Source organism: Salvelinus sp. IW2-2015, linkage group LG11 (assembly GCF_002910315.2).
Source record: "Salvelinus sp. IW2-2015 linkage group LG11, ASM291031v2, whole genome shotgun sequence".
NCBI lineage: Eukaryota > Metazoa > Chordata > Actinopteri > Salmoniformes > Salmonidae > Salvelinus > Salvelinus sp. IW2-2015.
In genome coordinates this window covers 30,928,773-30,940,330 of record NC_036851.1, presented here as the reverse complement: position 1 = coordinate 30,940,330, position 11,558 = coordinate 30,928,773, and the positions used below count along the sequence as shown (strand labels likewise).

General features: G+C 41.3%; 1 protein-coding gene across 1 annotated transcript in view; it reads right to left on the bottom strand.

Annotated features, from left to right (window-relative positions):
* LOC111970168 (retinoic acid receptor gamma-like) overlaps positions 1-4,750 on the bottom strand; it is a 126,433-nt gene extending 121,683 nt beyond the window's left edge. The window contains exon 1 of the mRNA XM_023996714.2: positions 4,486-4,750. The gene's annotated coding sequence lies outside the window, so the exon portion shown is untranslated. The remainder of the gene's footprint in view (positions 1-4,485) is intronic.
* Between the last annotated feature and the right edge of the window lie 6,808 nt (positions 4,751-11,558).

The following is an 11,558-nucleotide window of genomic DNA, read 5'->3' as shown; positions in this document are numbered from 1 at the left end:
ACTCATTGCGTGTACATTTTTATAAGTGGTGTTGCTGTGGGAATTATATCTAAAGCCTGATGGCCAGACAAGGCAGAAACGTCAGTCTGTCGGTAGGTGAGTTTGGTTCATAAAAACAGCAGGCTGACAGAGACAAGCTTCATACACTCGCACACAAACACACACATGCACGCATACCAGCAGAGGGGATGAGTTTAAAAACTACAAAAGTATACGCATTTATACCAGTGGGGAGAACAAGTATTTGATACACTGCCGATTTTGCAGGTTTTCCTACTTACAAGCTGCAGAGTCGTCATTTTATTAGTACATTCACTGTACCTATGTGGAGAGTACGGAATCTAAAACAAAAGTCCAGAATACATTGTATGATTTTTAAGTATTATTTGCATTTATTGCGCATGACATAAGTATTTGGATACATCAGAAAGCAGAACGTTAATATTGGTCACACACACACACACCACACACACACACACACCACACACCACACACACACACACACACACCACACACACACACACACACACACACACAACACACACACACACCACCACACACACCACACACCCACACCACACAACACACACACACCACACAGCACACACACACACAGAACTGCACTCTTACACTCAAGTTGCGATTCACACAAAACATTATCACGTGATTGGCACTTCTCATAAATCACCAGGATCACTAACACACAAGACATGAGTACTTCTAACACATCACATATCAAGTGAGGAATGCTGTAGTAAAACTCCACTCGACATCAACACACAGAGAAAGAATTGAGTCTGATTAAGTGACACAGAGAGTTGAGGTGGTAGAGAATAAGAGAAAGATATCCAGTTCTGAGTAAGTGACACAGAGAGTTGTCGGTGGTAGAGAATAAAGAAAGTATCTCCATCTGCGTACGTTGACACAGAGAGTTGTGGTGGTAGAGAATAGAGAAAGATATCCAGTCTGAGTAAGTGACACAGAGAGTTTGTGGAGGTAGAGAATAAGAGAAGATATCCGAGTCGAGTAAAGTGACACAGAGAGTTTGGTGGTAGAGAATAAGAGAAAGATATCCAGTCTGAGTAAGTGACACAGAGAGTGTGGAGGTAGAGAATAAGAGAAAGATATCCAGTCTAGAGTAAGTGACACAGAGAGTTTGTGGTGTGTAGAGAATAGAAGAAATATCCGTCTGAGTAAGTGACACAGAGAGTGTGAGGTAGAGAATAAGAGAAAGATCCAGTCTGGAGTAGTGACAAAGAGAGTTGTGGAGGTAGAGAATAGAGAAAAGATATCCAGTCTGAGTAGTGACACAGAGAGTGTGGAGGTAGAGAATAAGAGAAGATATCCAGTCTAGTAAGTGACACAGAGAGTGTGGGTAGAGAATAAGAGAAGATATCAGTCTGAGTAAGGTGACACAGAGAGTTGTGGAGGTAGAGAATAAGGAAGATATCCAGTCTGAGTAAGTGACACAGGAGTTGTGGAGTAGAATAGAGAAAGATATCCGTCTGAGTAAGTGACACAGAGAGTTGTGGAGGTAGAGAATAAGAGAAAGATATCCAGTCTGAGTAAGTGACACAGAGAGTTATGGTGGTAGAGAATAAGAAAAGGGGACTCTCCATGGAGTAAATTTAGACACACTCCGAACATGGTGTCTGCACTATATACACACTGCTTTTACTAGAGCTGGCCCTCACTCTGGTGGGATATACACACTGGTGTGTTGTGTTGTGTTCATCTCTTAGGGAAGTGTGTGTGCTCCCTCCACAAAATACAGCGGACAAATATTTTTATAGATAATTAAACGTGGGCTTATGAGTGAAGTTTAGTAATTCATTCAGCAATCCTCCTCCTTATCCTCATCACTCCATGCCAAGACAGTTACTGGATGTGCTCACTAATATTCCATCAGACATTAGGAAAATAAATCTGGAATAGATTTGTCGGGAGTCCGCTACATTGGCAAGGGGCAGGATAGGCATAGCATAGAACAATATGCCATAGATCAGCACACCGAGGTCAGCACACTATTATTGATCAGCATTACATCACAGCAAGAAGGAAGACAACAGATTAACTATAGCTTTGTCCACAGACAATGATAGTAAARGTTTTAATTGTAACAAATGAAGTAAACAGTGCAAGAAACAGTTTACAAGGTTACAATGTTCATACCGTTCATAACTTAATACTGTACATGTATAATYCAATTGATGGGTACATGTTACTTTTGCAAAGAATTGTGCACATGCACACTGTATGAGTAAGTCACAAATGTGTGTACGCAGGTGCACACAAACTCGTACACACACGTTCACACATGTAAGCTGGTGCACACAGATACACAGAAGTGCCATGCCCATAAGGGGCACAGGGGCACGAGCCCCCTCAGACTTGTCCTCTTTCTTTTCCCCTTTTCCCCCTTTCTTCCCCACTCTTGTTTGTGATTTGTCAGATTTCTGAATGAATTACTAAACTTCACTCATAAGTCCACGTTTAATTATCTATAAAAAGATCTGTCAGCTGTATTTTGTGGAGGGAGCACACTGACCCCCCCCCCTATTCTCCTTAGTAAGTGGTTCCTTCCAAGGTGCACTGAGGAGCAAAGATATGCTAGGTAGGACACTAGATACTCTAGTGCATGCAGACAGTATCGTCAGTGGAGGAGGAGAGAGAGTGTCCAGTAACACACCAGTGTCTTGATTGCTATTTTAGCTGCCAGTGTGGGCAGGACGGAGGTATGTTTGTAATTATTTGATCAAGCTATGTAGCCTAATTGATTCCTTTTTTATTTATAAAACAAAACAAAAATGTTTGTTCTTTCTCTGTAATAGCAACTTTATGAAGTGGCTTAGCTGCCAGCTAGATACTATCGGTTCCCAATCTCCCAACTCGTCATAGCTACCAAGCCATTCAGGCTATGAAGTTGAGTAGCTAGCTTGTCTAACTTCTTAGGTTCTAGCTAGACTCAAAAAGCAAGCATTACTAATGCACTGAATAAGACTTGCATTCCTTTGATCTTTTACTCAGATTTGAGCAGAGATGCGGAAAAGCATATTTAGTTTCTTTACATTTGTATTACCACCATCGGAGGATAACAGACAGCTCAAGAGGTATGCTTAGATATGCAGAAAACTGCTTGGTTTAATAGGTAATCTCGGTACTTTATGATACTGTTTAGTGTATTCGTAGTAGTAATTATGATCGTCATGAATTGTGCCGTTGATGATAGTGTTGTTTATGATCCCATTGATACTGTGGTTGTATATTAGATGTAATACCCAGGCATGTTAGTGGCAGTATATTGGAGATGCTATGTGATTCTACATCAGTCAGAAACCACCCTCGTTGTAAATGACAACTTGAACAGTTAAAGAGGTATGCTTATTAACCTAGTTAGAAAATAAACATTATTTGTTACAGATAGGCAACCAATGACTCTGAAACTTCCACCACCTTCTCCTTCTCATGTACTGTCAATGCGCCCCTTAAATAAGGGTGCATAAACAACTCTGAACACACACACACACACACACACACACACACACACACACACACACACACACACAGTAGTGGGCAAAGCAGAGGCCCTAATGTCTGAGTACAGAGTTTGTATGGTGGCTGGCCTTGTCTACTCCTACAGTAGCTACCACATAATAGGTCTGTGCTTCTGTGCTGTGTGTGACCATAACATGGGGGTGGAAATATAATGACATGTAAAGACACATATTACAAAGTAATTGAGATGGAATTACACTGACATGTATGTGCACATATATAATGGCATAGGGAGGAAATATACTGACATATAAGTACACATACTATAAAGACATGGAGGTGCATTACACTGACAAACAGTATATGTCCCCATAATATAAAAGTTAGTGCAGGCCGATGTCATGTGAGAATACATCGTGTCATGCAACGAATAGGAAACACGGTGTTCATGCCAGTATGTCACATTGGGAATTTGAGCATGTTTGAAAAGGAAAAGATAGAAGATGTCATACAATCGGCAACACACACAAGAACGCAAAGAACATACAGAAACCTGAACATATCACATGCACTGGCACTCACGCATACAATACTGCACATGCACTCACACACATAACAATGGTCGAGCACAAGAGCACAAGAAAGAGGCGATCTTCTTTCATTCCTCTCCTTTTTTATGTCTTTCTCACTCACTCGTTGTCCTTCCTCTCTCTCTTTAAATCTCTGTTCTCAATTAAAGCTGTCCTCAGGAAACTCTAACTCTCCCCTCGTAGCGTCCCATTCCTCCCCAAACACACACAAACACTCTGTTTCAATCGTCTCCCCGTCCACACACACAGACACACACACTCTCTTGTCTCAGTCCTGCTCTGACATGTTCTCTTTGTCTTTCCTTCTCTCGCAATCCACAGAAAGACTCAGAAAGAAAGAAAAAACTGGAAAAAGAGGGATGTTTTCGTCTGTAACGCTCAATCAGAAACCCAAACTCACCGGATCTGGAGTGGGTCTGGTGCACAGACGGACGGATGAAGGAAGAGAGTGAATGGAGAGATGAACAGAGGAGAAGTGTAGTGGAGTTAAGTTCGTCAGTCAGAAGTCCCTCTCAGAGCGAAGAATAAGCACGGCCTGTTGCATTCCGCCTTCCTCTCGCTTTTTCCTTTTCTCGCTCTCTCCCCTTCTCTCACTCCCTTGCTCAGTCACTCACACACTCTCTCTCTCCTTGCTCTCTCTCTCTCTTCTTGCTCTCTCTCTCCCCCACTGAAATCATTATGCACTTTGATTCACAAACCCTGCCTCTGTCACGTGATCCAACACTTCAAATATACAGCACATTTTTTACAAGCCACATAATGCCTGAAGGGATGGAAAATAGGGTCCAGAAAGCTTAGGTTTCAACTTCTCAGCCCCCACTCTTTCCTTCTCCCTCTCTCTCCCGCTTTCTTTGTCTCTCACTTTCTCCCTTCACTCTCCATCCTACACTTTTGGATTGTCAGTTACCTAACTATTATTGGATAATTCCTTTCCTTGACTGTTCCCATACCTCCCTTTATGCATCTTCCTTTAAAAACAAACAATTGTCCACCCAACTTTGTACAAGTGTGTGCACCCGTGTGCGTGCACGTGAATGTATGTGAATGTGTGTGTCAGAAATGCCAATTCGTTCATTTTTCTTCTCAGTCCCATCATGCTGTCGTGTTCTATGTTCCTAAGTTCAATTTTAATTCAAAGTCACACACACACACCAGACCAGCTCCAGTCATTTGCATGACTAACGAAGCCATCCGTCAAAAGTGACAATTCACAATATGAGTGAGCAGTCTGTGGGCAAAGCAGAGGCCCTATTGTCTGAGTACAGAGTGTGTATGGTGGCTGGCTGGCACTCACACACACACCTCACACATATGCTCTGAAACAGTCATTACCTAGCAAACATACACAAACACACGCAGCAGAAGGCTGTGTAGCTTTGGGGATATCCATATCAATCCTTGGTTTGCTTCATGTTTACCATGCCTGAACTGTGGGACTGGGGCCAATGATCTGGGAGCCCAAGAGGGGCTTGAGCCATGGAACACAGAACACACTATTGTGACTAAATCTTCCCAATCACACTGAAATATACTCACTCTGACTCAACAGCACAGGTAATTTACATAGTGACACCAATAACACCAATCCAATATTAAACACTTTAAAAAATGATGTTATTATTTAACAAGAATAACAAATACAGTACCGTTCAAAAGTTTGGGGTCACTTAGAAATGTCCTTGTTTTTGAAAGAAAAGCAAATTTTTTGTCCATTAAAATAACATCAAATTGATCAGAAATGCAGTGTAGACATTGTTAATGTTGTAAATGACTATTGTTGCTGGAAATGGCTGATTTTGAATGGAATATCTACACTACATAGGCGTACAGAGGCCCATTATCAGCAACCATCACTCCTGTGATCCAATGGCACGTTGTGTTAGCTAATTCAAGTTTATCATTTTAAAAGGCTAACTCTTCATTAGAAAACCTTTTTGCAATTATGTAAGCACAGCTGAAAACTGTGGTTATGATTAAAGAAGCAATAAAACTGGCCTTTTTAGACTAGTTGAGTATCTGGAGTATCACCATTTGTGGGTTCGATTACAGGCTCAAAATGGCTAGAAACCAATAACTTTCTTCTGAAACTCATCAGTCTATTCTTGTTCTGAGAAATTAAGGCTATTCCATGTGAGAAATAGCCAAGAAACTGAAGATCTCGTACAACGCTGTGTACTACTCCCTTCACAGAACACCGCAAACTGTCTGTAACCAGAATCGAAAGAGGAATGGGAGGCCCCGGTGCACAACTGAGCAAGAGGACAAGTACATTATAGTGTCTAGTTTGAGAAACAGATGCCTCACAAGTCCTCAACTGGCAGCTTCATTAAATAGTACCCGCAAAACACCAGCCTCAACATCAACAGTGACCAGGCGATTCCGGGATGTTGGCCTTGTAGGCAAAGTTGCAAAGAAAAAGCCATATAAAAGCCACTGGCCAATAAAAATAAAAGATTAAGATGGGCAAAAGAACACAGACACTGGACAGAGGAACTCCGACTACTTGAATATACAAATTAAATAGTGAAAAGTATTTGTCCTAAATGTCCTAAAAATCTATTTGCTAAGGAATAACCAACAGCTTTAATTTGTAATAACTCCACTATTTTCTTAAAAAGCATCAGTTGGACAAACTCTTAACTCGCACACAGTAAACCAATAAGAAATGTGACTAAACTAAATGTGTTAATAAACAGTAATCACTTGTCGCTAATAACTTAACCCTAATACTGTAAAGCTATGTAAAGAATGAACATGAAATATACAACCCAACAGAATGAACATGAAATATACAACCCAACAGAATGAACTAGTGAAAGTAAGACTAACCCCAATCTCAGAGTGTATGAACACTAAGAAATGATACTTAAAAAGCCCAAAACAAGGTCACTATGAAACATGAAAAATATACAACCCAAACTATGATATGAACATCAAAGGAGAATATACAAACACCTATGAACGAAAGAATCATGAGAAAATAGACAAACCCAACATGTCAATGAACGATGGCAAAATAAGACAAAAAATCCAACAGGATTATATAATTATACATGAAAATAGATCAACCCCATAAACAATATATGAACATTGAAATAGAGTACCAAACCACAAACGGAGATGAACATGAAATAGAAACCCAACAGAATGAACATGAAATATACAACCCAACAGAATGAACATGAAATAACAACCCAACAGAATGAACATGAAATAGACAACCCAACAGAATGAACATGAAATAGACAACCCACGGATAACATGAAAATAGACAACCCAACAGAATGAACATGAAATATACAACCCAACAGGATGACATGAAATAGACAACCCAACGAGATGAACATGAAATATGACAACACCAACAGAATGAACATGAAATAGACAACCCAACGAATGAACATGAATATACAACCCAACAGATGCTGAAAAAATAAAAAAACATGAAATAGACAACCCAAACAGAATGAACATGAAATAGACAACCCAACAGAATGAACATGAAAATAGACAACCCAACAGAATGAACATGAAATAGACAACCCAACAGAATGAACATGAAATATACAACCCAACAGAATGAACATGAAATAGACAAACCCAACGGAATGAACATGAAATAGAACAACCCAACGAGATGCAACATGAAATACAACCCAACAGAATGAACATGAAATATACAACCCAACAGAATGAACATGAAATAGACAACCAACAGAATGAACATGAAATAGACAACCCAACAGAATGAACATGAAATAGACAACCCAACAGAATGAACATGAAATAGACAAACCAACAGATGAACATGAAAATAGACAACCCAACAGAATGAACATGAAATATACAACCCAACAAATGAACATGAAATAACAACCCAACGAGAAAACATTTCATTTAACAATTCATTTCCCTTTGCCATTTATAGATGAATGACTTATTTTTTCACCTTTCTGTCTTTTTCATTCATTTTTAGCGAGCAATTTCCCAGGTTTTCAAAATAAAAACAAATCTTATGCAATGTGTCCTTTGCACTAACATGCAGTGTAAATGGCCAAGCTATTCTACAGAAAATAGTTTTCATCCACTAACATGTTTCTCCTCCGTAACTGTGTTCCTGTCACAAGTTTCAGACTCAGAGGAACTGAAACCATGGGTTAATTACACCCCCGACTCCCTAACCCCTAACCTTCCAAAAACCCCTTCACCCTTACCTCAGCCCTTACCCTGCTATCCCCTTTCAGCCTCAATCCCACAAACACACACACACACACACACACAACACACACACACACACACACACAACACACACACACACACACACACACACACACACACACACACACACACACCACACACACCACACACACACCACACACACACCACACAACACACACACACACACACACACCACTAGAGACTACAACATGAACACTCATCTGGCAACACCAAAAACATACACAAACGTACTGTGCATAACACACTGATTTGTAAAGGACAATGGATTCATTCTACACTGGTTTCCATACTTTTAACTCCATTTCTGTAGAAGCCCTGCTCTGTTCCTCCTCCAGGATTTTCCTAGGCAAATCAGCAACGTGGTTTTCTGGTAAGGAAGCGTTTGATGGAGGTACAATTAAATCAGTCATTACATCTAGCCTGCCCAGAGGACCCAAGCCGCCTGCCTGCTGCCCTGCCTGCCTGCCTGTCTGTCTGTCTGTCTGTCTGTCTGTCTGTCTGTCTGTCTGTCTGTCTTCTGTCTGCTCTGTCTGTCTGTCTGTCTGTCTGTCTGTCTGTCTGTCTGTCTGCCTACCTGCCTGCCTGCCTGCCTGCCTGCCTGCTTGCCTGCCTCCTGCCTCTGCCTGTCTGTCTGTCTGTCCTGTCTGTCTGTCTGTCTGTCTGTCTGTTCTGTCTGTCTGTCTGTCTGTCTGTCTGTCTGTCTGTCTGTCTGTTCTCTCTCTCTCTCTCTCTCTCTCTCTCTCTCTCTCTCTCTCCTCTCTCTCTCTCTCAATTCAATTCAATTCAATTGGGCCTTTATTGGCATGGGAAACATGTGTTAACATTGCAAAGCAAGTGAGAGAATATTATCAAAAAGTGAAATAAACAATACAAATTAACAGTAAACACGCCTTCTCTCTCTCTCTCTCTCTACCTCTCTCTTCTCTCTCTCTCTCTCTCTCTCTCTCTCTCTTCTCTCTCTCTCTCTCTCTCTCTCTCTCTCTCTCTCTCTCTCTCTCTCTCTCTCTCTCTCTCTCTCTCTCTCTCTCTCTCTCTCTCTCTCTCTCTCTCTCTCTCTCTCTCTCTCCTTCTCTCCTCTCTCCTTCTCATCTTCCCTCTCTCACTCTCCTCCTCTCCTCGTCTCATCTCCCGCTCTCCTTCCTCCTCTCTCCTCGTTGTCCTCCTCCTCTCTCTTCTCTCTTCATCCTTCTCCCTCGGCGTGCCTCCTTCCTCTCTTCCCCTATCCTTTCCTCTCTTCTCCACTCTCTCTCTCATGAAGGCTTTCTGTCTCACCCTCCCTGCTTCCCCTCGTCCCTCGCCCTCCTCCTATCATTGCCCCCTCTCGCCTCACAGATCTTGTTCCCTCTTTCGTCTCCCCTCTCGCCCTGCCCTCGCTATCACCCCTCGTCCCCTTCGCCTCGTCCGCTCTCTTCTCTCCTCTTCTCTCTTCTCTCACTTCTCTGCTTCTCCCCTCCATCTCTCTCTCTTCTCTCTCTTCTCCTCTATTTCCTCTTCTCCTTTTCTCTCTCTGCTCTCTCTCTCTCTCTCTCGTTCTCTCCTCTCTCTTCTCTCTCTCTCTTCCTCTCTCTCCTCTCTCTCTCCTCTCTTCTCTCTCTTCTCTCGTCTCTCTCTTCTCTCTCTTCTCTCTCTCTCTGCTCCTCTCTCTCCTCACCTCTCTCTCTCGTCTCTCATCTCTCCTCTCTCTCTCTCTCTCTCTCTACTCTTCTACTTCTCTCTCTCTGACCGCGCACCTGAGCCTGCAACTGCCTATCTGTCTGCCTGGCAATCAGAAAAACAGTCTAAATAGTCTGAACAGACAACTAACTCCAGGCAGACTGTCAGACAAGCTGGAAAAACACGACAGCGTGTTAAAATGGAAACCTAAACTAACTGTAGACAGAGACAGTACAGAACTAGTAACTGACCGCGTATTAGAATGAACAAAACCATAAACTAACCATCGTTACGCGACCCTACAGATACTAGTAACTGACCAGCGTATTAAATGAAAACCTAAACTAACTGTAGCAGACCGGTACAGAAGACTAGTAACTGACCAGGACCCGGTTTTCCCATAGAAATGGAACTTACAATTTAGAGTGTTTTAACGATGCATCTTTCCAAACACCACGCAAAGAGAATGGTCGTGAAGTGCATCGTTGGAGCATGTGTCCATACTGACAGGATCGAAAAGAAAGGAAGTGCTGCTCTCAGATCAGCTTTCTCCATTCATCTTACCTTAACTTAACATAATAATTATTTCACAATACTGATGACGGATCAGCTCCAAGAGAGATATTACCGCCTACGGCTGCAAATTTTGAGGTGGCTTGTTCTTATGCTTACCCAATAAATATGGCTAAATCACAGATTTGGCACATAATTATGCACATGTTAGACTACACATCATGAAATATATTGAGACAAATTACAGACAGTAGCAAAATAGAACTCAATTGATTGAACATGAAATGTATTTCAATATGATTGAAATAGGCCTCACGTTCTGTCCTTAGTTCCTTTTTTATGTCTTTATTTTAGTTTGGTCAGGGCGTGAGTTGGGGTGGGCATTCTATGTTGTTTTTCTATGTTTTGTTCTATACGTTATATTTCTAAGTGTTTGGCCTAGTATGGTTCTCAATCAGAGGCAGGTGTCGATCGTTTTCCCACTATGGGTTGTGGGTAGTTATTTTCCGTTTCAGTGTTTGCACCATACGGGACTGTGTCGGTTTTCATTTATTCTCTTGTTCTTTTTGTATTTTGTATTCATTCTCGATTAAACATTATTATGGATACGTACCACGCTGCATTTTGGTCCTCCTCTCCTTCCACCAACGAAGCCGTTACATATAGCCTACTGTTTATATTTTAATCGTCATCTCGGTTTTCATTTGAAGCATATTTTACATGTCACTTGTTTGTATCAATTGCAAAGACATTGGCAACTTCATATTTTGTCAACCTTGTTCAGAAGTTATCGATGGTCACAGAGAGACGGATAAACCACGCGATTCTATGTTTAGAGGAGATCTTGTACATACAGTGGGGCAAAAAAGTATTTAGTCAGCCACCAATTGTGCAAGTTCTCCCACTTAAAAAGATGAGAGAGGCCTGTAATTGTCATCATAGGTACACTTCAACTATGACAGACAAAATGAGAAAAAAAATCCAGAAAATCACATTGTAGGATTTTTAATGAATTTATTTGCAAATTATGGTGGAAAATAAGTATTTGGTCAATAACAAAAGTTTATC